The sequence below is a fragment of the Schistocerca piceifrons genome, chromosome 4, assembly GCF_021461385.2.
Source record: "Schistocerca piceifrons isolate TAMUIC-IGC-003096 chromosome 4, iqSchPice1.1, whole genome shotgun sequence".
In the NCBI taxonomy this organism is placed as follows: Eukaryota; Metazoa; Arthropoda; class Insecta; order Orthoptera; family Acrididae; genus Schistocerca; species Schistocerca piceifrons.
This window is the reverse complement of record NC_060141.1, coordinates 95,008,591-95,016,014: the sequence shown is the minus strand read 5'-3', so window position 1 is coordinate 95,016,014 and position 7,424 is coordinate 95,008,591.

Sequence of the window (7,424 nt, the reverse complement as noted above, 5' to 3'; positions counted from 1 at the left end):
GCGGCACCTCCCCTCCCCTCCCCTAACGTCCCACCGCCAGCTTCCAGCGAGGACTCAATGGATTGTCCAGAGCCACGGGACGGGGGCAGGAGCAACACGACTGCGCGGCAGCCGCAAGCCGCAGCGCGCAGCCGGCCAAACGTCTGCCAGAGGCCATGCGGCCCCCGCCGATCAGTCGCTAAACCGGACAGATGTGCGACTCGTCTACTTAACTTGCTTGGAGGATTTGTACCGCCAGGTCTCTGGGCCTCTGTCTGCAGCAGTTCAAGTAGTCTGGCGTGGATCCAGGGATTCTAGGAGGGGATGACATGTGCACGGAAGTTAAGCAATGAGGGACTGAGAAAAAACTTGCACACAGTGAAATTTGCGCCCAGGGAAGGTAGACGAGAGGTCCACTAATCCTCCAGTCGGAATTCCGCATCTTGCCTGGCAGATAGAACAGTCGATGGCTCTTGCCCGGTGGACTAATGAGAATGACTGGATAAGCTCGAACAAGAAAAGTAATGCCAACATTTTTACAATCGGAACTGACCAAAATTTATTTTATTTTATTCTATGTCGGAAACTATCATAAAAATTTTACTTACGATCTTCAGAAACTACCGTAGAAAATATAAAAATTAAATTAATAACAGTGAGTGAAAATTATATGTCTGCGTGGTGTCTGTTCTTTCGGACATGACCGGAACACAGACACCATTCATTCATTTAAATGGTCCGCCTAGATGGGCAATAGAACCACCTTCTACAGTGCGATGCACATGCACGCCCGACCTCCTGAGACCATCTCAGAGCAGCAAGCGTGAAGGAAATGGACAGGGACTGCGTATAGGTGGCGTTCGGAGCGAATGTGGATCAGCCCGAGATTGTCCACGCAGTTGCGATAACACTGTGTATCCTGTACGACACAGTGGTTAACACACCTACCTAGTAAGCAGTAGACCCTGAATTCGAATCCTGGTCCGGTACACATTTTCACTCGTCTCTGCTGATTCCGCGTAATGTCCCGATGCGTCTGGCATGAGTAACCCTTTCCCTTCCCTTTCTTTTCACCATCTTCAATTTACATATACCGAATGAAAAATCGTGTCTCTTCTACTTCAGACAAGGCGAAATTCTAAGCCATGATCGCTTATAAACAACTTTTATCGTCGATTCCAGGTTTCGGTGAGCATGGTTACCATCTTCAGATCTCGATAAACCATGTTTACCGAAACCGGTAATCGGCGATGGAGGTTATTTACTAGCGATCTTGGCCAAGAAGTTCACCTTCTCTCAAGTGATTATTACAGATCGTCCACTATCACTCAAGATGAGAAAACTCTCGGGTATCTCTTCTACTTGACGAAGCTTACTTTGAAATAAAATATGGTCCACACCCGTACGTAAGCATATGGTACACATAACGTTCGTAAGATGATTTGCCTTACTAACTAAAAAGCCAGAATTATTCAGGTACACAGGTGTCGCAAGTTGTACACAGACTCTCCTCAAAACCCTAGCGTCCTTCATACGTGACTTCAAAACATGAAAACAGTTTTCTTTATGAATACAGGTCTGCATTTACTTATCATCGGTACTAAGTGGGAGGCATGCGAGTAACATAAAATTGCATATTAAGTAAGACATGCTGCTTTAAAAGAACTGTCTATGCTTATAAAAGAACGAAAAGCAGGATTTAAACACTATAGCAAGCCGAACGATTGGACTATCCATGTGTAAGAATAGATGTCGTAGAATATTACGTCGACCGCTTGTGGAACTCTTCTACCTGCAGCATGTTGTTTACGTTTCTCTGACAGGGCGCACAGCATCTCAAGAGGGGGGGGGGGGGGGCGAACGACATAAAGGGAGTTTCCGGTGAACAAGTACTTTCCGGGTACAGACAAAGATATTACTCTGTACCATGACGTAGTGAGCATGTAGTTTCTGGGCTCAAATTTCATAGATTTTTCCAGTGGGTGAAGTTCTCATACATCCGGTACAGCATTTCTTCGCGACAGGTAGAGCTTCATGGTTCAAGTTCCGATCTGACCTACCGCTTAAATCTGCCAGCTTTTTCACAGCATGATTTCCTCTTTAATGATTTAGGAAAGAGTTCAAATATTGTATAAAACTGTAAAATACACAGCACACGACTGACACATTTTTTCATAACTACTTCACAGAACCGTCTCAGTACTTTGGATATTGCATTTGCTTTACTCTTTTTATGTTCGTGATCTGCGCACAACTAGGTACTGTTAAAATTTAAACTGTGAGAATAGTGTAAATTTCCCTTTATTTATTAGTGGACATCTTGGGCAATAAAATGCGGAAGCACCGGAATAAAACGAGCCAAAAAACAAACAAAAGATGCTTGTTGTGACACGTCAGACAAAGCTGAACGTTGCATACGAAGTATACGTGGCAAAGAAGCAAAAAGGTGCTTTATGTGCAGTTGCGAAATTTAATAACGAGTTACTGTTTGCGGTTCAGTGGCATGTACAGGGGACAATTATTAAACTATATGAGGAAAAAAAACGTAAATTACTTACAAACTACGGCATGCACACTCTTTATTCAACATGTAAACGTCACTTCAGATATTAGGATTTGGGTTATGGCATGTTCCACATGCCTGCCATCATTGGCGATGATGTGGCGCATGACCCGCAGGAGTGTCGGAACATCGATGCTGTTTATGGCCTCCTGAATGGCTGTTTTCAACTCAGCAATGGTTTTAAGGTTATTGCAGTGCACCTTTTCTTTAAAATAGCCCCACAAAAAGGAATGCCACGTGTTCAGCTGTGGTTCACGCAAGACGGGGCTCGATCCCATCGAAGCAGTAGAGTGTTTGACGTCCTGGAGAAGCACTCTGGGGGACTGCATTCTGGCTTTGGGGCGCTCAGAGGACACTCCGGAGAATATGGCCGCCAATCGAAGCCCATGCCAGTGTCGTCTGGGTACCCCAAAGCCAGAATGCGGTTCCCAAAGTACTTCTCTAGGACATCAAATACGCTCCTACTTCGATGGTGTCGAGCTCCGTCTTGCATGAACCAATCTTGTCGAAATCAGGGTCACTTTGGGTAACGGGGATGAAATCATCTACCAAAATGTAAATTTTTATTTTATTAAGCGTCGTTTTTTCCAAAATCATCACGTACCGTTCGGTAGTCACCGTGCCATCAAGGAATGTCACCCGTTGGGGGTGAAGAGACTTCTCGATCGTGAAATGCGGATTCTCAGTTCATCAAACGCACCGATTTTGCTTATTGACGAACTCATTCAAATGAAAGTGGGCTTCTTCGCTAAACAAACCATACTAATTCCTATGGTAATACCGAAGTCTGATATCTTACCGTGATATACTATGTAATTCACAACACTAGACTGAGCTGTCGTACAGGGGGTGCAGATAATTCCGGATCACACATTAAACAGTATATAACAATAAAATGTCACCACTATTGCTAAGAACATCACCACCAGTGCTTCTCGCATTAGGCCCCTCATATTGCAGTAATTTACACAACGCCAGGTGTCTTCCAACTCGTAACACTGCCGGTTCACATTTTACGCCTTTCACGTGCTCGCACATAGCTGCTCGTACTCTCAAGATGACGACATAACGCGCGGAAATCAAGGCCAACACTTTCTCTCCAACATCCTGCTCTTGCGTCGTCTGAAATCACGTCGAACTGTACGTGACATTAACGTGTAGTCTTACTTTTCTTTTTGAGGGTTGGGGGGGGGGGGTTTCCCCTACAGTTTTTAACCTCCATTGCCAGTTGACACAGATTTACTGAGTTGAAATGAATGGGTTAATGCGTTTGAAATCAAAGACAATATGTTGAATCAACAGTGTGATGAATATTTGGTGAGCAATGAAAATTTGTGCAAAACTGACATTAGAGCACAGATTTTCTGCTAATCGGGAGTAGTTTATTTGAACACACCGACTACCAATCACTTCACTGACAATTTCTTTGCCAGCGGATATTCGCTGATATTGTTCCCTTCGATCATTTGGTTCCATTTCAGTGGATATATATATATATATATATATATATATATATATATATATATATATATATATATATATATATATAAAGCCTTTTCCTTTTGGCAGGGTAAGCCACAGTCGGCCACCCAATTTCGTCGCCCAACTGGTGCTTTTCCCACATAAAAGTATCCGGACACTTATTAATAGACATTAATGTGATGTACACGTGTCCACGTTTAGCCTTCGTGACGGCTTCAGTTCTGCTGAAGACACTTTCAGTGAGGTGTATGAATGTCTGTAGAGGAATGGCAGCCCATTCCTCGTACACAGCCGAAACGGGACAAAGTAGTGATATTCGACGCTGAGGTCTGAAGCGAACTCTAAGCTCAGACCCGTCCTAAGGGTGTTTCACTGCGTTCATGTCGGGATTCTGGGCAGGTCAGCCCATTTCGAGAATGTTATTATCCACGAACCATTGCCTGCTTTATGACAGGGAACATTTTCGTGCTGATACAAACAATCGTCTCGGAACAGTCCCTTTGTTGTACGCAGTACACAATACTTTAAAACCTGGTAATACCCTTCCGCATTTAGTGATTCCTTACGTGCTACAGGGGGACCATGTCATAACCACGAAAAACACCACATACCACAACACTACTGCCTCCGTACTTCAGTACACATGGTGACAGTGAAGTCTCTCCAGGCATTCGCCACACTCAAGCCCTTCCATCGGATTGCCACAGGGTGTAACGTGATCCATCACTGAATAACTTACAAGTGATATCCTCGGTGTAGCAAAGCAGCTTAAATCTTGTAACAAAGGCAAGGCCCCTGATCCTCATTGTGTATCAGTCAGGTTCCTCTCGGGGTATGTGTGGCGGTGGGTTGATAATTGTAAAATAAAATGCTTCGCCGCCTTTTTCACAAGAGCCTGAAAACTATTTTTCTATCAGCCAGAAAGCGATGGAGAACATACTGACCTTAGTTCCCAGTCTACACGCCCAGTTTTTTTTTACCGTGCTCACTGAAAGAAATGTTTCTACTCCCTATTCACTCAGAGGGATCAGGAACTATGAATATAAATAAAAGTTTTGAGTTCTAACTGATTCATATATTCAGTGAAAGTTCACACTCACAAGCATAGTAATATTCCTGATGATGATAATGATGATGATAATGATGATGATAATGATGATGATGATGATGACTATGATAATAATAATAATAATAATAGAAAGATTCGCTGGCAAGACAGGACTTACGATCTCGAAAGAAAAGACCAAATTCATGATAAGTGACAAACATGGATCACAATTCCTTGAAACAGAAATTGGACGGATTGAGAGGGTAAAAAAATTGAGAGAACGAACTGGAGGAAAGCTGCTGTGGGGGACCGGATCTCAAAAATGGAGAGAGCTTACGGATTAACTAAAAACACTTCTAGCAAAAAGTGCATCTCTTGGAATGCCAAAGTAAAGCACTACAATGATGTGATAAGAGCAGAATGCCTGTAAGCCAGCGAATACCGCCTCTCAATGAACTAATTACAAGTTGGAAAAGCCGGAGATACTAGGAAGAAGAATATTACGTAAAATCGTAAGTTGAACCCAGGTTGAAACTGGCTGGAAACTTCGGAGCAACAATGAAATCTACAAAATGGTAGAGAAAATCTCGGACACTATGAAGATGAGGAAGTTACCATTTCTAGGGCACCTGCACAGAATTGACAAAATCAGACTAACCAAATGGATATTCGACTACCTGTGGAAAAAAGAAGACAACGACATGGATTAAAGGAAGCTCGTAAAGATCTGGAAAGGTTCAACATCCAGGAAGTTCAGATGTTAAATAGCGATACATTTTGGACCATGATTCAAAATTTGGAAGGATTTCAAGTGCAAGGAACTAACAAGACCGGAAGAGCCTGGACGGACGAACAGAAGCAACAGCACGGCATCTATATGAAGGAGTACTGGAGAAAGAGGAAACTTCAGGCAAAGAAGAAATGAAATAGTAGCGTGATCCTAAGTGATAAATTCGCAAATAAAAAGTAATAATGTTCCTATCACAAGCAGCACTGTGAGCAGTTCACTGCTAATCTCTACTTTAAGTTCCAATTAAATGGGCTTTCGCCCTGACTTCTAATAATCAAAGTTAACTGCTCGCCACAGAATTGGAAAATAATGTCGCCGCTTGCTACGCGGTTTTGTTAACATTTCGGGCGGCACACAAGCAGTTACTTCCGCGAAATCTAAGCTATCCAGGACGGTGTACAGTCCTCCAGAGTTCATTTCCTATTTGTACCGAAAATGTGAATTTGGCAACAGCCTGGCTGTGACGTCATCTGAGGCAGCGCGTAAGCTTCGTTTGACTGACGCTAACAGAGTGATAGCTTGGTGAAAAGTGTCTCTCTCACTGCCCCTCAGGACGTACTAACGTATGGGAGCAGCGGACGGCGAAAGGGAACATCTGCCGTCATATGCTCTGTGCCCAGATAGCAGCATCTAAACGTCCGCCTTCTCGGACAGATATTATTTAATAACTCTCTCGTGAATCAATTCACAAACTTCGTAATTTTTATATGAATGGAGTTAAGTCGGCTTTAATTACAGAAAATGGTTTAGCTCGGCTGCTTTTAAACTTTGCCGGCTAGAGTTCTTACAACGGAACCGACAATAGGACATGACTCCTGAACTACTTCGTTAAGAATCCTTGTATTGATTGTTATTTACATCAAAGTCTTGCAACATATTATAGCTTTATTGTTTAATGGATGTAATCAAGTGTTGTAATCAGAACTTTCTATCATTAATCTAAATGATACTTAATCTATTAGAATTGAGGACGTTCTTGTTCCAAATTTAGTTTTTAGTCTCTTACTTCAGAACTCTTAGAGGTAGCTTTATGGAGTCACATATTGAATGTTTTTATATAAAACTGAAGCTTCATACGAATTTTCATCTTCCTGACAAGGGAACCTCCCCATCGCACCCCCCTCAGATTTAGTTATAAGTTGGCACAGTGGATAGGCCTTGAAAAACTGAACACAGATCAATTGAGAAAAGTTATGTGGAACTGTGAAAAAATAACCAAAAATACAAACTGAGTAGTTCATGGGAAGATATGCAACATCAAGGATATAGGAAACGCAGGAGCGCCGTTGTCTTGTGGTAACGTGAGCAGCTGCGGAACGAAAGGTCCTTGGTTCAAATCTACCATCGAGTGAAAAGTTTAATTTTTTATTTTCAGTTTATGTGACAAACTCTTATGTTTTCGTCACTTTTTTGGGAGTGATTATCACATTCACAAGAAAACCTAAATCGGGCAAGGTAGAAGAAACTTTTTACCCATTCGCCAAGTGTACAAGTTAGGTGGGTCGACAACATATTCCTGTCATGTGACGCACATGCCGTCACCAGTGTCATATAGAATGTAT